Genomic DNA, 10,115 nt, shown 5'->3' on the forward strand with positions numbered 1-10,115 from the left:
TAGGTAACCGTCTAGTTTCCCCAAACAGTGTTCCTCCCGTTAGGTAACCGCCTAGTTTCCCCAAACATGGTTCCTCCCGTTAGGTAACCGTCTAGTTTCCCCAAACAGTGTGCCTCCCGTTAGGTAACCGTCTAGTTTCCCCAAACATGAGTGCCTCCGGTTAGGTAGCCGTCTAGTTCCCCCAAACAGGGTTCCTCCCGCTAGGTAACCGTCTAGTTCTCCCAAACAGGGAGCCTCCCGTTAGGAAACCGTTATACCTTCCCCAAACAGGGTGCCTCCCGTTAGGTAACCGTCTAGTTCTCCCAAACAGGGAGCCTCCCGTTAGGAAACCGTTATACCTTCCCCAAACAGGGTGCCTCCCGTTAGGTAGCCGTCTAGTTCTCCCAAACAGGGAGCCTCCCGTTAGGTAACAGTCTAGTTTCCCCAAACAGGGAGCCGCCCGTTAGGTTACCGTTATACATTCCCCAAACATGGTGCCTCCCGTTAGGTAACCGTCTAGTTCTCCCAAACAGGGAGCCTCCCGTTAGGAAACCGTTATACATTCCCCAAACATGGTGCCTCCCGTTAGGTAACCGTCTAGTTCTCCCAAACGGGGAGCCTCCCGTTAGGTAACAGTCCAGTTTCCCCAAACAGGGAGCCGCCCGCTAGGTTACCGTTATACATTCCCCAAACAGGGTGCCTCCCGTTAGGTAACCGTCTAGTTCTCCCAAACAGGGAGCCTCCCGTTAGGGAAACCGTTATACCTTCCCCAAACAGGGTGCCTCCCGTTAGGTAACCGTCTAGTTCTCCCAAACAGGGAGCCTCCCAAGTTAGGTAACAGTCTAGTTTCCCCAAACAGGAGCCGCCCGTTAGGTTACTGTTATACATTCCCAAACATGGTGCCTCCCGTTAGGTAACCGTATAGTTCTCCCAAACAGGGAGCCTCCGTTAGGTTACCGTTACACCTTCCCCAAACAGGGTGCCTCCGTTAGGTAACCGTGTAATTTCAAAACAGGGAGCCTCCAGTTAGGTAACTGTCTAGTTTCCCCAAACAGGGAGCCTCCAGTTAGGTATCCGTCTAGTTCTCCCAAACAGGGTGCCTCCGTTAGGTAACCGCCCTAGTTTCCCCAAACAGGGTGCCTCCGTTAGGTAACCGTCTAGTTTCTCCGAACATGGTGCCTCCAGTTAGTTAACCGTCTATTTTCCCAAAACAGGAGCCATGAATTAGGTTACCGTTATACATTCCCCAAACATGGTGCCTCCCGTTAGGTAACCGTATAGTTCTCCCAAACAGGGAGCCTCCCGTTAGGTTACCGTTACACCTTCCCCAAACAGGGTGCCTCCCGTTAGGTAACCGTGTAATTTCCCCAAACAGGGAGCCTCCAGTTAGGTAACCGTCTAGTTTCCCCAAACAGGGAGCCTCCAGTTAGGTATCCGTCTAGTTCTCCCAAACAGGGTGCCTCCCGTTAGGTAACCGTCTAGTTTCCCCAAACAGTGTTCCTCCCGTTAGGTAACCGCCTAGTTCCCCCAAACATGGTTCCTCCCGTTAGGTAACCTCTGTTCGAGGGTTCAGGGTCGGGATAAGGATTTCAGGATAAATTTGAAACAGCTTATCACTTATGAATTTGAGATCTTGTATAACAAACAATAAACGCTGTATCTACCGAGTATGGGCGAACTTAATAACCTATTATACTCTGTTGGAACGATGGTGGTTACGATTTTTTTTTACGATAATACTGTTGATGTTTTGAACATGATTGTAAGGGTAATGTTGGTGTTGATATTCTTGGGCGTGAGATGTATTCGTGATTGTGATATTAATATGATGATGATATGTGTAAGACGATTGTGGTTATATGATGATGACGAAGGTGGTTTTGATGATATGTTGAGGATGTTTAAGACAAGTATTATCATGGTGATGTGGCGATGACCATGACGGTGTAAACTTCTTTGAGTTGCATTTAGAAGTTGGTGTTCTGAACCACGAGGAGAGTTCAATAGATTATTAATAAAGAAGCTGTATATCCATAGAACTCTCCTCGTTGTTAATAATAACAATGATGATGATGATGATTGATGATTGATGATTGATGATGATTGATGATGATTGATGATGATTGATGATGACTGATGATGACTGATGATGACTGATGATGATTGATTGATGATGATGATGATGATGGATGATGATGGATGATGATGGATGATGATGATGATGATGATGATGATGATGATGATGATGATGATGATGATGGTGATTGATGGTGATTGATGGTGATTGATGGTGATTGATGGTGATGATGATGATGATGATGATGATGATGATGATGATGATGATGATGATGATGATGATGATGATGATGATGATGATGATGATGATGATGATGATGATGATGGTTGGATGATGATTGATGGATGATGATGATGATTGATGATGATGATGATGATGATGATGATGATGATGATGATGATGATGATGATGATGATGATGATTGATGATGATGACGATGATGATGATGATGATGATGATGATGATGATGATGATGATTGATGATGATGATGATGATGATGATGATGATGATTGATGATGATGATGAATGATGAATGATGATGATGATGATTGATGATGATGATGATGGATGATGATGATGATGATGATGATGATGATGATGATGATGATGATGGATGATGATGATGATGATGATGATGATGATGATGATGATGGATGATGATGATGATGATGATGATGGATGATGGATGATGATGATGATGATGATGATGATGATGATGATGGATGATGGATGATGATGATGATGATGATGATGATGATGATGATGATAATGATGATGATGATGATTGATGATGATGATTGATGATGATGATGATGATGATGATGGGTGCCTCCGTTAGGTAGCCGTCTAGTTCTCCCAAAAGGGAGCCTCCCGTTAGGAAACCGTTACACCTTCCACAAACAGGGTGCCTCCCGTTAGGTAACCGTGTAATTTCCCGCAAACAGGGAGCCTCCAGTTAGGGTAACCGTCTAGTTTCACCAAACAGGAGCCTCCAGTTAGGTAACCGTCTAGTTCTCCCAAACAGGAGCCTCCCGTTAGGAAACCGTTACACCTTCCCCAAACAGGGTGCCTCCCGTTAGGTAACCGTGTAGTTTCCCAAACAGGGGAGCCGAGAGTTAGGTAACCGTCTAGTTTCCCCAAACAGGGAGCCTCAACTTAGGTTACCGTTATACCTTCCCCAAACATGGTGACTCCCGTTAGGTTACCGTCTAGTTCTCCCAAACAGGGAGCCTCCAGTTAGGTAACCGTCTAGTTCTCCCAAACAGGGAGCCTCCCGTTAGGAAACCGTTACACCTTCCCCAAACAGGGTGCCTCCCGTTAGGTAACCGTGTAGTTTCCCCAAACAGGGAGCCGAGAGTTAGGTAACCGTCTAGTTTCCCCAAACAGGGAGCCTCAACTTAGGTTACCGTTATACCTTCCCCAAACATGGTGACTCCCGTTAGGTTACCGTCTAGTTCTCCCAAACAGGGAGCCTCCCGTTAGGTTACCGTTATACCTTCCCCAAACATGGTGCCTCCCGTTAGGTAACCGTCTAGTTCTCCCAAACAGGGTGCCTCCCGTTAGGTAACCGTGTAGTTTCCCCAAACAGGGTTCCTCCAGTTAGGTAACCGTCTAGTTTCCCCAAACAGGGAGCCTCAAGTTAGGTTACCGTTATACCTTCCCCAAACATGGTGCCTCCCGTTAGGTTAACGTCTAGTTTTCCCAAACAGGGTGCCTCCCGTTAGGTAACCGTCTAGTTTCCCCAAACAGGGTGCCTCCAGTTAGGTAACCGTCTAGTTTCCACAAACAGGGAGCCTCCAGTTAGGTAACAGTCTAGTTTCCCCAAACAGGGAGCCTCCAGTTTGGTTACCGGTATACCTTCCCCAAACATGGTGACTCCCGTCAGGAAACCGTCTAGTTCTCCCAAACAGGGTGCCTCACGTTAGGTAACCGTCTAGTTTCCCCGAACATGGTGCCTCCAGTTAGGTAACCGTCTATTTTCCCCAAACAGGGTGACTTTTGTTAGGTAACCGTCTAGATTCCCCAAACAGTGTTCCTCCAGTTAGGTAACCGCCTAGTTCCCCCAAACATGGTTCCTCCCGTTAGGAAACCGTCTAGTTTCCCCAAACAGGGAGCCTCCCGTAAAGGGACCGTCTAGTTTCCCCAAACAGGGTGCCTCCCGTTAGGTAACCGTCTAGTTTCCCCAAACATGGTGCCTCCCGTTAGGTAACCGTCTAGTTCTCCCAAACAGGGAGCCTCAAGTTAGGAAACCGTTATACCTTCCCCAAACATGGTGCCTCCCGTTACGTAACCGTCTAGTTCTCCCAAACAGGGAGCCTCCCGTTAGGTAACAGTCTAGTTTCCCCAAACAGGGAGCCGCCCGCTAGGTTACCGTTATACATTCCCCAAACATGGTGCCTCCCGTTAGGTAACCGTCTAGTTCCCCAAACAGGGTGCCTCCCGATAGGTAACCGTCTAGTTTCCCCAAACAGGGTGCCTCCCGTTAGGTAGCCGTCTAGTTCTCCCAAAGGGGCCTCCTGTTAGGAAACCGTTACACCTTCCACAAACAGGGTGCCTCCCGTTAGGTAACCGTGTAATTTCCCAAACAGGGGAGCCTCCAGTTAGGTAACCGTCTAGTTTCAAAAACAGGGAGCCTCCAGTTAGGTAACCGTCTAGTTCTCCCAAACAGGGGAGCCTCCCGTTAGGAAACCGTTACACCTTCCCCAAACAGGGTGCCTCCCGTTAGGTAACCGTGTAGTTTCCCCAAACAGGGAGCCGAGAGTTAGGTAACCGTCTAGTTTCCCCAAACAGGGAGCCTCAACTTAGGTTACCGTTATACCTTCCCCAAACATGGTGACTCCCGTTAGGTTACCGTCTAGTTCTCCCAAACAGGGAGCCTCCAGTTAGGTAACCGTGTAGTTTCCCCAAACAGGGTTCCTCCAGTTAGGTAACCGTCTAGTTTCCCCAAACAGGGAGCCTCAAGTTAGGTTACCGTTATACCTTCCCCAAACATGGTGCCTCCCGTTAGGTTACCGTCTAGTTTTCCCAAACAGGGTGCCTCCCGTTAGGTAACCGTCTAGTTTCCCCAAACAGGGTGCCTCCAGTTAGGTAACCGTCTAGTTCTCCCAAACAGGGAACCTCCCATTAGAAAACCGTTATACCTTCCCCAAACATGGTGCCTCCCGTTAGGTAACCGTCTAGTTTCCACAAACAGGGAGCCTCCAGTTAGGTAACCGTCTAGTTTCCCCAAACAGGGAGCCTCCCGTTAGGAAACCGTTACACCTTCCCCAAACAGGGTGCCTCCCGTTAGGTAACCGTCTAGTTTCCACAAACAGGGGGAGCCTCCAGTTAGGTAACCGTCTAGTTCACCCAAACAGGGTTTTCGATCCGTTAGGTAACCGTCTAGTTTCCCAAACATGGTGCCTCCCGTTGGGTAACCGTCCTAGTTTCCCCAAACATGGTGCCTCCCCGTTGGGTAACCGTCTAGTTTCCCAGAACAAGGTGCCTCCACTTAGGTAACCGTCTATTTTTCCCCAAACAGGGTGACTCTTGTTAGGTAACCGTCTAGTTTCCCAAACAGTGTTCCTCCCGTTAGGTAACCGCCTAGTTCCCCAAACATGGTTCCTCCCGTTAGGTAAATCGTCCTAGTTTCCCAAACAGTGTGCCTCCCGTTAGGTAACCGTCTAGTTTCCCCAAACATGAGGTGCCTTTCGGTTGGGTAGCCGTCTAGTTCCCCAAACAGGGTTCCTCCCGCTAGGTAACCGTCTAGTTTCCCCAAACAGGGTGCCTCCTTACGTTAGGTAACCGTTATACCTTCCCTAAACACGGTGCCTCCCGTTAAGTTACCGTCTAGTTCTCCCAAACAGGGAGCCTCCCGTTAGGAAACCGTTATGCCTTTCCCAAACGGGGTGCCTCCGTTAGGTAACCGTCTAGTTCTCCCAAACGGGGAGCCTCCCGTTAGCTAACGATCCTAGTTTCCCCAAACAGGGGGTGACTCTTGTTAGGTAACCGTCTAGTTTCCCCAAACAAGTGTTCCTCCGTTAGGTAACCGCCTAGTTTCCCCAAACATGGTTCCTCCTGTTAGGTAACCGTCTAGTTTCCCCTGAAACAGTGTACCTCCCGTTAGGTAACCGTCTGGATTTCCCCAAACATGAGTGCCTCCGGTTAGAGTAGCCGTCTAGTTCCCCAAACAGGGTTCCTCCCGCTAGGTAACCGTCTAGTTCTCCCAAACAGGAGCCTCCGTTAGGAAACCGTTATACCTTCCCCAAACAGGGTGCCTCCCGTTAGGTAACCGTCTAGTTCTCCCAAACAGGGAGCCTCCCGTTAGGAAACCGTTATACCTTCCCCAAACAGGGTGCCTCCCGTTAGGTAACCGTCTAGTTCTCCCAAACAGGGAGCCTCCCGTTAGGTAACAGTCTAGTTTCCCCAAACAGGGAGCCGCCCGTTAGGTTACCGTTATACATTCCCAAACATGGTGCCTCCGTTAGGTAACCGTCTAGTTCTCCCAAACAGGGGAGCCTCCCGTTAGGGAAACCGTTATACATTCCCCAAACATGGTGCCTCCGTTAGGTAACCGTCTAGTTCTCCCAAACGGGGAGCCTCCCGTTAGGTAACAGTCCAGTTTCCCCAAACAGGGAGCCGCCCGCTAGGTTACCGTTATACATTCCCCAAACAGGGTGCCTCCCGTTAGGTAACCGTCTAGTTCTCCCAAACAGGGAGCCTCCCGTTAGGAAACCGTTATACCTTCCCCAAACAGGGTGCCTCCCGTTAGGTAACCGTCTAGATCTCCCAAACAGGGAGCCTCCCGTTAGGTAACAGTCTAGTTTCCCCAAACAGGGAGCCGCCCGTTAGGTTACCGTTATACATTCCCCAAACATGGTGCCTCCCGTTAGGTAACCGTATAGTTCTCCCAAACAGGGAGCCTCCCGTTAGGTTACCGTTACACCTTCCCCAAACAGGGTGCCTCCCGTTAGGTAACCGTGTAATTTCCCCAAACAGGGAGCCTCCCGTTAGGTAACCGTGTAATTTCCCCAAACAGGGAGCCTCCAGTTAGGTAACCGTCTAGTTTCCCCAAACAGGGTGCCTCCCGTTAGGTAACCGCCTAGTTTCCCCAAACAGGGTGCCTCCCGTTAGGTAACCGTCTAGTTTCCCCGAACATGGTGCCTCCAGTTAGTTAACCGTCTATTTTCCCCAAACAGGGTGACTCTTGTTAGGTAACCGTCTAGTTTTCCCAAACAGTGTTCCTCCCGTTAGGTAACCGCCTAGTTCCCCCAAACATGGTTCCTCCCGTTAGGTAACCGTCTAGTTTCCCCAAACAGGGTTCCTCCCGTAAAGGGACCGTCTAGTTTCCCCAAACAGGGAGCCTCCAGTTAGGTAACCGTCTAGTTTCCCCAAACAGGGAGCCTCCAGTTAGGTAACCGTCTACTTCTCCCAAACAGGGAGCCTCCCGTTAGGAAACCGTTACACCTTCCCCAAACAGGGTGCCTCCCGTTAGGTAACCGTGTAGTTTCCCCAAACAGGGAGCCGAGAGTTAGGTAACCGTCTAGCTTCCCCAAACAGGGAGCCTCAACTTAGATTACCGTTACACCTTCCCCAAACAGGGTGACTCCCGTTAGGTTACCGTCTAGTTCTCCCAAACAGGGAGCCTCCCGTTAGGTAACCGTCTAGTTCCCCCAAACAGGAAGCCTCCAGTTAGGTTACCGTTATACCTTCCCCAAACATGGTGCCTCCCGTTAGGTAACCGTCTAGTTCTCCCAAACAGGGTGCCTCCAGTTAGGTAACCGTCTAGTTTCCCCAAACAGGGTTCCTCCAGTTAGGTAAGTTCTTAAACGGGGGATCTAGTTTCCCCAAACAGGGGCCTCAAGTTAGGTTACCGTTATACCTTCCCCAAACATGGTGCCTCCCGTTAGGTTACCGTCTAGTTTTCCCAAACAGGGTGCCTCCCGTTAGGTAACCGTCTAGTTTCCCCAAACAGGGTGCCTCACGTTAGGTTACTGTTATACCTTCCCCAAACAGGGTGCCTCCCGTTAGGTTACCGTCTAGTTCTCCCAAACATGGTGCCTCCGGTTAGGTAGCCGTCTAGTTCCCCCAAACAGGGAGCCTCCCGTTAGGTAACCGTTATACCTTCCCCAAACACGGTGCCTCCCGTTAAGTTACCGTCTAGTTCTCCCAAGCAGGGTGCCTCCCGTTAGGAAACCGTCTAGTTTCCCAAACAGAGGTGCCTCCCGTTAGGTAACCAAATCTAGTTTCCCAAATAGGGTGCCTCCGTTAGGTAACCGTCTAGTTTCCCCCAACAGGGTTCTTCCCGTTAGGTAACCGTCTAGTTTCCCAAAACAGGGTTCCTCCCTTTAGGTAACCGTCTAGTTTCCCCAAATAGGGTTCCTCCAGTTAGGTAACCGTCTAGTTTTCCCCAAACAGGGTGCCTCCCGTTAGGTAACCGTCTAGTTTCCCCAAATAGGGTGCCTCCCGTTAGGTAACCGTCTAGTTTCCCAAAACAGGGTTCTTCCCGTTAGGTAACCGTCTAGTTTCCCAAAACAGGGTTCCTCCCTTTAGGTAACCGTCTAGTTTCCCCAAAACGCAACGCCTCTCGTTAGGAAAGCGTCCTAAAACATGGTGCCTCCCGTTACGGGAGTGCCTGGTTTCCTGGACTATAGTGTCTCCGTTGAGGCCATTGTCTAGTGCCTGTTTGCGTTATCATTATTTGAGACCAAAAATTCCAATATTTGTTCGAAAGAAATAGGTTAAACGCCAGATTCTATAAGTTAGAGAAAGCGATCTGTTCGAGGGTTCAGGGTCGGGATAAGGATTTCAGGATAAATTTGAAACAGCTTATCACTTATGAATTTGAGATCCTGTATAACAAACAATAAACGCTGTATCTACCGAGTATGGGCGAACTTAATAACCTATTATACTCTGTTGGAACGATGGTGGTTACGATGATTTTTTACGATAATACTGTTGATGTTTTGAACATCGATTGTAAGGGTAATGTTGGTGTTGATATTCTGGGGCGTGAGATGTATTCGTGATTGTGATATTAATATGATGATGATATGTGTAAGACGATTGTGGTTATATGATGATGACGAAGGTGGTTTTGATGATATGTTGAGGATGTTTAAGACGAGTATTATCATGGTGATGTGGCGATGACCATGATGGTGTAAACTTCTTTGAGTTGCATTTAGAAGTTGGTGTTCTGAACCACGAGGAGAGTTCAATAGATTATTAATAAAGAAGCTGTATATCCATAGAACTCTCCTCGTTGTTGATAATAACAATGATGATAATGATGATGATGATTGATGATGATGATTGATGATGATGATGATGATGATTGATGATGGATGATGATGATGATTGATGATGATGATTGATGATGATTGATGATGATGATGATTGATGATTGATGATTGATGGATGATGATTGATGGAGGATGATTGATGGAGGATGGAGGATGGAGGATGGAGGATGGAGGATGGAGGATGATGATGATGATGATGATGATGATGATGATGATGATGATGATGATGATGATGGATGATGATTGATGATTGATGGATGATGATTGATGATGATTGATGATGATGATGATGATGAATGATGATGAATGATGATGAATGATGATGATGATGATGATTGATGATGATGATTGATGATGATGGATGATTGATGATGATTGATGATGATGGATGATGATGATGATGATGATGATTGATGATGATTAATGATGATTGATGATGATTGATGATGATTGATGATGATTGATGATGATGGATGATGATGATGATGATGATGATTGATGATGATTAATGATGATTGATGATGATTGATGATGATTGATGATGATTGATGATGATTGATGATGATTGATGATGATTGATGATGATGGATGATGGATGATGATGATGATGATGATGATGATAATGATAATGATGATGATGATGATGATGATGATGATGATGATGATGATGATGATTGATGATTAATGATGATGATTGATGATGATGATGATGATGATGACGACGACGATGACGATGATTACGATGATGATGGAGTTGAAGACAAAGATGGTG

Source organism: Haliotis rubra, unplaced genomic scaffold (genome assembly GCF_003918875.1).
Source record: "Haliotis rubra isolate DU_JTF1 unplaced genomic scaffold, ASM391887v1 Scf765, whole genome shotgun sequence".
Taxonomy (NCBI): Eukaryota; Metazoa; Mollusca; class Gastropoda; order Lepetellida; family Haliotidae; genus Haliotis; species Haliotis rubra.